Source organism: Crocuta crocuta, unplaced genomic scaffold (genome assembly GCF_008692635.1).
Source record: "Crocuta crocuta isolate KB4526 unplaced genomic scaffold, BGI_CrCroc_1.0 scaffold134, whole genome shotgun sequence".
NCBI lineage: Eukaryota > Metazoa > Chordata > Mammalia > Carnivora > Hyaenidae > Crocuta > Crocuta crocuta.
This window is the reverse complement of record NW_027530183.1, coordinates 835,968-846,238: the sequence shown is the minus strand read 5'-3', so window position 1 is coordinate 846,238 and position 10,271 is coordinate 835,968.

Sequence of the window (10,271 nt, the reverse complement as noted above, 5' to 3'; positions counted from 1 at the left end):
GTCAAAGGGTCGAGTGTGTGCCTTGGTTCCTTCTTTAGCATCTATAGCTAGACCACCTTCCATTAAATTGGTGAAGCTTAAGTCACTTCTAATGGTAGGTAAATCTAATTCTAAATCTTTCATGAATATTAAGTTTAAAATTCTAGGGGTGCCTGGTGGCTTAGTCAGTTAAGTGTCCTACTTCAGCTCAAGTCATGATCTTGTGGTCTGTGACTTTGAGTCCCACATTGGGTTCTCTGCTGTCATCACAGAGCCCGCCCCAGTTTGTCTATGCCCCCTTCTCTCTGCCCTCCCCCTCTCTATCTCTCTCTTAAACATAAATAAACTTAAAATTGTACAAGGTCAAGAAGTTAGCAGACAACTCAAAACCAGAGTTTTCTATGTAGCTTACTAAACCACTGCTTCCTTAAGAAAATAGCATTGTCAAAACTGAAGTCATATTCCCAAAGTCTAAAAACATTTTAATAAAATTCATATTAAGTGTTATGGGCTGGATTGTGTCCATTCCCTCAAAATTCATTTTTGAGCCCTAAGCCCATATGTAACTATATTCAAAGATCAAGACTTTATGGAAGTAATGAAAGTTAATTAAGGTCATAAGGATGGGCCCCAAGTCCAATAAGACAGATGCATTTTATGGTAATATTTTATTTTTAAGTAATCTGTACACCCAGCGTAGGGCTCAAACTCATGACTCTGACATCAGGAATTGGGTACCCTAGCAACTGAGCCAGCCAGGCACCTCAGGACTGATGTCTTTATAAGAAAAGGAAGAGACATAAGAGATTACTCTCTCTCCCCATATCCCACACAGAGAAGAGGCTATGTGAGGAGAAAGAGAGAAGGTGGTTTTCTCTGAGTCAGGAAAAGTGTCCTTACAAGAAACCAACCCTGACATCTTGCTCTTGAACTTTCAGAGTCCAGAACTGAGAGAAAATAGATTCTTGTTTAATTCATCTAGTCTGTAGCATTTTGTTATGGTGGCTCTGGCTAACTAATACATTAAGCTTACACATATTATTTAGAAAGTAGCTATAGTCACCACTAGACCACCAGTGCTTGCTGACCATATTAGTTGAAGAAACTGGTAAACAGAAAGAGAACTGAGAGAAAAGTCAAAGCTTTGTTATTTTAGCTTCATCAGGCCATTCGATTTTTGCCATTTATTTGGAGTCTACTACATAAAAACTTAAACCTTATTTGGTCAAACCTCTCATTTATTGACACATGTGTCTAGAGAAGCAATTTGAAAGTTCATTTCCATACAAATGGCCTTTTTTGTAAAGCAGCATCCAAACATTACCACCTTGTGGAAAAATTGAAGTATTTATGGTAGTATATACTCCTATCTCTAGGTTTTCTTGAGGTTAAATTTTCTCTTTAGCATGTACATATGGAGGCTCTACTTAGGGCATAGCCTGTGCACTCCATTTCATGTCTTTTGGGGGGAAAATTTTTAAAAAGCCAAGATTTTGGCTTTTCTTTTGAAGTTGCCATTTCATGTTCATATTATTTTTCTAACTCCAAATGAATTTTAAAGCCACTCTGGAAAACAGTATGGAGATTCCACAAAAACCTAAAAATAGAACTACTCTATGACTCAGCAATTGCACCACTAGGTATTTATCCAAAGGATATGGGGTACTGTTTTGAAGGGACACATGCACCCCAATGTTTATAGCAACACTATCAACAATAGCCAAAGTATGGAAAAAGCCCAAATGTCCATCAATTGAAGAATGGATAAAGAATATGTGATATATATGTGTGTGTACACACACACACACACACACACACACACAGGAATATTACTTGACAATCAAAAAGAATGAAATCTTGCTACTTGCAACATTGTGGATGGAACTAGAGTGTGTTATGCTAAGTGAAACAAGTCAGAGAAAAACAAATATCATATGAGTTCACTCATCTGTGGAATTTAAGAAACAAAACAGATAAACATAAGTGAAAGGAAGCAAAAATAATATAAAAACAGAAAGGGAGACAAACTGTAAGAGACTTTTAAATACAGAGAACAAACTGAGGGTTGCTGGAGGGTTTTTGGGTGGGGGGATGGGATAAATGGGCAAGGGGCATTAGGGAGGACACTTGCTGGAATGAAAACTGGGATTATATGTAAGTGATGAATCATTAAATTCTATTCCTGAATCATTATTACACTATATGTTAACTAACTTGGATTAAAATAAAAGGAAAGAAAGAAAGAAAGAAAGAAAGAAAGAAAGAAAGAAAGAAAGAGAAAGAAAAAGAAAAAGAAAGAAAGGCAGGAAGGAAGAGAAAGGAAAGAAAGAAAGAAAGAAAAGAAAGAAAAGAAAGAAAGAAAGAAAGAAAGAAAGAAAGAAAGAAAGAAAGGAAGAAAGAAAGAAAGAAAGAAAGAAAAAATTTAACAAAATCATAAGGGAAAAATTTAACACAAATAGATTATAATTTGCCTCTGTCATTTTCTTCTTTTACAAGGATATGTATTAAACCAAGCAAAAAGTAAAGAAAGATTAAAGATGCAAAAGTTCTGGTTAAGCTAGACACCCTAATGCTGAAAATCGTGAGCTGGAGATTATCTTTTCCTCTAAAGGAGAAAACAAAAGTGAAAAGGTGTTGCTACTTCTAAAGACTTTGATGATTTACAAGCAGATTAAATCTAATATGCTGTTTAAACTTATTTTAAAATTAAGGGTCTCTAATATTTAATATGAATATTACTTTACATATATTTTCATTCTTCCTCCAATAAAATCATTTTAGGGTATTGCAATCACACACACACAAAATTAAATTAATCAATCAATCCTTTTATCCTGTGTCTATTACCTGTCCTAAGTCTGAAACTTCAGATGTCATAGGAGGTGCAATGACTTATGCCATGGACTTTTTTTGAAAACATTGTTCTTTCTATCTTCTTAGACTCCCATGACATCAGCTCACACCTCACTGTGGCTACCTGTCCTTTGCCATGATATGACCCAAGTGACACTCTGAACTTGGCTCTCAGCTCTGGGTATAACTAAAATATGAAAGGAAAATAGTTGGGTATGGATCAAGGAAACTGTTCCACCCTCCAACAACCAACACAACCACCAGCCTAAAGTCTGCCTGTGATCTTAGAACTCTCCTTCCCCATCAAACTCACTCTGTGCAGTTTGTAGCCCATCATGACCACAACACACTAGCATTCTGAGGTGCAAACTCTGTCCATCTCTATTTCTGCCAAGATTAATGAAGCAGGGTAATTTCTAACATACAAATTTATATTTTTCTTTCTATATTTCTTTATTTCTATAACCTGCCTTCAAACAACTGGCAGACTACATGCTTCCTTGTGTGAGAGGAGATCTATGGCATGGAAAAAACAAACAGAATTTACCTGCAAGAATGCAGGACACATCATATCCTGGCTTTTAATTTTTGGACTCTAAGCCCTCCAAGGAGATTGTGGCAGGCTTCTGAAGGTGAGGAGAAAGGGACATGTTAAAGGGAAACTTGAAAGAAGGAGAATCTCCTTCAGGAATAGAGTGAGTCTCTGAGACTCGGAGATTGTGAAATCTCTATTTGCAGTACCCACAAGTATGGGGTAGATCCTGAGAAAGGAAGGGCTGTATGATTTCCCAAAGATTCATTTGTTCTACACAAGGATAAGAGTCACAGACCTGCAGGGGGTGGACAACAGTGGCACATGGTAGATACCAAGAATTTTGTTGAATGAATATATGAGCCATATTTTCAACCTCTGGAGAATAACAATGAGGGGGTGCAGGATTAAGAAGGTGAATTATAATTAATGAATTAATTATGAAGATGAATAACTTAAATGAAAGTTGGTAAGAAGTAATGTAGTACAGTTTTCTCAAGCACTAGGAAAATCGTTTCAATTGTATGTCTTTTCTCCACATTTTCTTATGGACTTTGGTGGAGAGGATGGATCTCCTGGTTTCAAGCATTGATCTTGCACTTACAAATTTTGTGACTCAGTGCTCTCTGGATCTTCTTCTGTAATAAACTAGTAATAATAACATTGTTGTAAAAACTAGATAATATAGTACCTGTAAAAATATAAACTAAAAAATATTGTATAGTGCTAGGGTGATATTATCACAAATATCACAGTGCTGCTCTCTCTCCTGTTGAAATAAAAGACCTGATAAAACAAATTCCTTTTGCAAGGAACTAAATATCTGTATTGCACTTNTGGTTTCAAGCATTGATCTTGCACTTACAAATTTTGTGACTCAGTGCTCTCTGGATCTTCTTCTGTAATAAACTAGTAATAATAACATTGTTGTAAAAACTAGATAATATAGTACCTGTAAAAATATAAACTAAAAAATATTGTATAGTGCTAGGGTGATATTATCACAAATATCACAGTGCTGCTCTCTCTCCTGTTGAAATAAAAGACCTGATAAAACAAATTCCTTTTGCAAGGATCTAAATATCTGTATTGCACTTACACACACACACACACACACACACACATTATCACAAACACACATCCTATCCCATCCCACACACACATCACAGCTCTGAAAACATTAAATTAACTTTTTTCATATGGCTCAGAACATCTGGTGATTAACAGTTATGTAAAATGAATGAGGTCTTCCATTTTTATTAGTCAGGTAGTCATCCATTGGAAGCAATAGGTTTTTCCAAAAGATCTCTGTTTTCTAGTTCCCTTCAGTTCCAAGTTTCCTTGGCTGACCTGGCTTGGAATCTTGCTCCCTTGTAGATAAAGGGAAAGTATCTGGCTTTCTATGAAGGAGGTAACCTTTCCCTATGCATCTCATTGAAAGACTTCCATCCATCCCTGCTGTTCTTGCTATAAGTCAGAGGACCTTCAGCTTTGATGTTTACTGCTTTTTATTTTTTTTACTTCTTTTGGTCTGCACTACCACATATCCTAATTGTGTGTATGTGTGTGTGTGTGTGTGTGTGTGTGTGTCTGTGTGTATGACGTATGACAAGCTTGTTCTATAGTGCATGCTAATGACTTTTTTAGCCATGGGCATTCTATTGTAGTAGCATCATGTTCAAACTGAGAAATAATTTATATTCCACCATGCCCTGGCAACATTCATTGCTACTAATATGGAAAGAGTGTAGAATTGGACATTTTCTTGTGACATATTGCTTAATAAATTATAAACATTATCCTATCAGAACTGACACTGGTACATAAATGACAACATAAATGACCATTTGCAATATCAGGTGGCTTATGGTTCAGCATGAATATTTATTATGATTTAATATGAATACTTAATATCCAGTATAAAAGGTTGTATATGTCATTACCAGTAAAATTAAAGGTGCTTTGGTGATTTTAACGTTTAAAAGTCATAGGGTTTAATGGCCTCACTAGGATCTTCATATTCTAAATGATTGATTTTAAAGCTCCATAGGCTTCAAGAGGGGACTAGAGAACTCGTTTCAACTGCCTTAAACTACAAAGAAAATGTATCTTTAGACACCATCTGGCTACTTATCAAAACAGATATGTAAGAACATTTTCACACTTAAACTGTTCCAAATGAAATAAATGCAGAGTAAAAATTATTTCCTTAATAGAGTAGGTAAAAATATATGCTGATTATTTTTCTGACTTTTAAAATTCTTCCTTCTCCATTTAACCTCAAGTGTTATTTTAAAATTACTAGCACCCACAAAGCTATTTTAAAATTCTCTAAGTCATTTACCCATTTTCTAGATGAGGAGACTAGCCTTTGAAGACAAGCAACTTGCCCCTAGTTTTGTTAGTGAGGTGGTAGTTTCCGGAAAATGCAGCTTTCTGGAGTAGTTGTTTTCATACACCATGCTACACTTCCATTGTGCTGAGAGAACAGACAGATTTGGCAACCTCACAAGTCTCTTAGACCAATTCTTAAGCGATTTGTGTGTGTTCATGGGTGGCTCAATATAATAAAACAACAACCACCACAACTACAATGTGTAAAGTACTTTATAGAGGACTTTTCACATTCAATATATTCCTAAATTCTTATACCTGATGCTTTTCCTACTGCACTATTTTTGTCTTGTTAATCCAGAGCCGTTAATAATTTTGGTGATTATAATTACTTTGGGAGACTAAAGCTTCTCGTGGTTACATTGAAAAGAGTCTGTGTGTCTGTGTGAGAAAAGCCAAAACTTGGATCTCTTTCTTTATGTTTTGGATTTTTGAGTTTTGCCTGCTAATCAGGAGTTATAGTGAGTATAATCACCTACAATAGTTTATCCTGGCTTGGGAGACAGTGTGTACTTTGACCGAAGCTGCAGAAAAGAATGGAAAGAATTGTGAAGAAGTGATGTTCAGTGATTGTCCATGCTTGCTTTCTTTATAAAGACTGAACACAGCAGTTAAAAGAGCTGTATAAACTACATGTGGCAACTAGGCCTTTTAACAATAACACTGTGAGGCAGAAGAAGGTCTAGAGAGAGGGTGAGTATTAAGATTTCCATCTTATGGCAGGGATGGAGGTAGAAAAACAAATACTCGTACCTCTAAAGAGAAAATAATAATTCTGCATCTGCATTATTGTCCACTGAGGTTTGAATACCACAAGTTCTGGATTAGGTCATGAGCCAAGAAGGAGATAGCTTGAAGGATGGTGTATTCCTAATCTATTTCTAGATGTAGAGGCTTAAAATGATAATGCTTATTATTTCAAAGTTTGTGTGGGGCAAGAATTCTAGTGCAGCTTAGGTAAATGATTTTGGTTCAGGATCTCTAATGAAGTTGTAGGTAGGATATTGGCTGGAGCTGCTGAAGTCATCTCAAGGCTTGACTGGGGAGAGGATCTTCCAAGGTGGCTCACTCACATGGCTGTTGGCTGGATGGCTCAGTTCCTTACCACAAGGGCTTTTTCATAGGTCTGCATAAGTGTTTTTATAGCATGGCAGCTGGCTTGCCCCAGAATGAATGATCTAAAAGAGAGTGCTGGTTGAAAGCTACAGTGCCTTTTATTACCTAATCTGGGAGGTCAGCCACTATCACTCTCATCAGATTCTATTCATTAGAAGTCAGTCACTAAGTCACACTCAAGAGGAGGGGAATTTGGCTCCAGAATTTGGGAGATGAACTAAAAAAGGATTTGTGCACATATTTGATGTCCACAGATGAGTTCATGTGTGTGTATGTGATTTAGAATTAGAATTAGAAGGAACTTGAGGCAACACCATATCCCAAATCCTCAATTGACATAAAATCTAATTAAGACTGAGTTAAAATGATTTTACCACAATGCATTACTGTTAGTGGAAGAGCTGTGGTAAAAACCCTATTCATCTGGATCCCAGACTCCTGCTTTTTTCATTTCCAAATATGTGAGCTTTAAAATATATTTTTAAAGTCTTGGAGCACTTGCATGGTTCAGTCGGTTAAAGCATCAACTTTGGTTCACGTCATGATCACACAGTTTGTGGGTTCAAGCCCTGCGTTGAGCTCTGTGCTGACAGCTCAGACCCTGGAGCCTGCTTCGGATTCTGTATCTCCCTCTCTCTCTGACCCTCCCCTGCTCATGCTCACTCTCTCTCTCTCAGAAAAAAAAAAAATAAAAAACATTAAAAATATTTTTAAAGTCTGTTCTTCCTATACATTTGGAATGCAGTGAAAGTTTGCTAAATTAGTTTAAAGGAGGCATGGAAAACTTAATGACAAGTTTCCATGGTCAGACAACAAAATTAATGTGGCCGGAGTGAGGGGCAATAATACAGCTCTCTCTCCTTCTCTGTTCTACAGATGAAGAGATATTCGACAAGGCTGGCCACACAGCACATGGTGCTAAGATAACAAACAAAAACATGTGCCTATTCAGTTGAAACATTCCCTGACTTCACTTCCCCAGCAGGTAAAATAGGTGTCCCTTCCCATGTGTTCTTACCATATTTCTTTGGTTCTGGAACTCCAACACTTCATTTCTCCACTCTTTCTACATGACCATTTCTTCTACCTTCCATGACCTCAGCTATGTCCTATTCATTCTGTATTCCCAGTACACAGGATGGTGTCTAGCTTCATGATAGGCACAATGATATATAACAACAATGACATCACTGTTTTATGGAATTATTGAGTGCATTTGCTATTTAAAAAAATAATTGACATTAATCTGTTACTTAAAGAACAGACAGTTTCTTTAATAGAACTATCTATTTTGTGATTACAAGTTCCACTTTACAACTTCCCAGCCAGACTATACATTTTAAAAAACATATTTATTGAGATATAATTGACGTGTAACATTGTGTAAGTTGACTTACACATGACTGCCACTGTCATTATCTAACATTATCTTTCATGTCACATAATTATAATTTCTTCTAGTGGTGGAAACAATTAAGTTCTAATCTGTAAGCAATTTTATATTTATAATACAATTTTGTTGTCTATCAGACTACATTTTTAAGTGGTTTAAGACAAGTTCTCAAATAGAAATCAAACAGTAGTTTTTAAATTTTATTTTATTAGTTGGATTCTCTGTTTGTGGAACTTCTTTCTCAGTTGAAAGTGACTAGAGAGCAGGCATCTGACAATTTCTTATAGTTGACTTCTCTTGTGTAATCATGAAACAAAACATACTGCAGAAGAACATGGTACTCCTTGATCACCACTAGATGTCCTCTGTTGGTTATTCTAGTCTATAATACTTTTTGCTTGATATCTGTTCTCTTGTTTATTTCTGTAAAATTTCATAAACATATATATCTTAATGGTTTTTATAATAGCCATTGGAAGAGGCTGATAAAGACACAATTAAACACTGTGAGCTATTCTGAAATAACTGAACAGGTAGATGATGTCCATGAGAGATTTTCAAATTCTACAAAGAAGTTTTTTGACTTATATAAACTTTTCTTTAGCTACATAGTTTTTCCAGCAATTTCCTAAAATTGCTTTTTCCTTCTCCCTCTTATAGCTAGTCTCTTTCCTCCCATATTTATATATTTCTTCATCTATAGATGAAAAAAAGAAGGCCACCTCCATTTAAACTGAACTGTGTCTATTTCATGTTCTTGGCTTTGAAAATTGTGTTTCATGCTATGTGCTTTTCCAGATATAGAAATAATTGGATACTGCTGTAAGTTAAAATAAAAGTATGTCTAAGTACTTCATAAGAGCAAAGGATGATAAATTGTAGTAAGAGTTGGCTACTCATGGGCAAATGATGCTCAGGAAGCACCTCAAAGTTGTAAGTTCTTCACACTTCATTTTAATTAATGGATTTGGGATAGAATCCCTCCCCTATTTAAAAGAATCTTGCTTAGACACGTTTACTATGATTTAATAACCTCATAGACTATCTTTGACATAAACTATTTTGTAACTCCCTCTCTTTATTCAAGCTTCAACCCTAGAGTCTCATAGAAACATTTTAATTTTTATTAAATCCAGAACTTCATCAACTTTTTTTTCCCTTTTCTTCTTTAGGATATTACATCTTACATCTTTAGGATATTCTCTCTTTGGATATGTTCTTCCCTCTTGATGGGAAACTTCTATGTAAAATTCTTCTCTTCTTCTAATTCACCAGTTTCCTAATACCTGGAATGTATTCCATTAAATCACAGCTTATAGAGCAACATAAACCATAAAATTGTATTTGTCATTATCTCTTAATGAGTTAAGTGAATTTAATGGGCCGTTACAAATAATATTAGTAATAAATTAATTTAAGTGTTAGGAAATTAAAAGTGTGACTCTACTGGAATAAAATAGTTGATACAGACTGGTTCCAAAGAAGTATATCATGTGCATAACTGTTCAAGTAAAGTCACTGTTTATTTAGTAGATAAAGACTATGAGAGTGTTGCTGGAGAGCATAGCACTGAGATTGTAGAGGAACAACAATTTGGAAATTGCTAAGGAGATTACTGTCTAGTTAACGTGATGCTTTCAAAAGAAATGAAGAAGAAAATCTCCTAGGAAGCAATGGATCAAATGTAACACAATATTATGGTTCCTGCACTTAGGTCCAAACTCTCAAAAGCCTTTCTTGGAGGATTCAGTCATAAGAAACCACAATAGGTACAGAAATGGGAGAGAGTGAAAAGATAGAAAAGGGGTATTATAAGGAAGAAATTGAGAGAGACAGACACAAACATGCAGAGAATGATGATCCATTATGAAAACTCAAGACAACTTAGGCAATATTCAAAGGGAAATATTGGACAAGAGTATTAGCAGTCATCTTTTTCTTTCTGACCTACACCTTCCTTAGGGAAAGACATATAAGTTTGAGGATGAAAGGGGCTGATGTTGA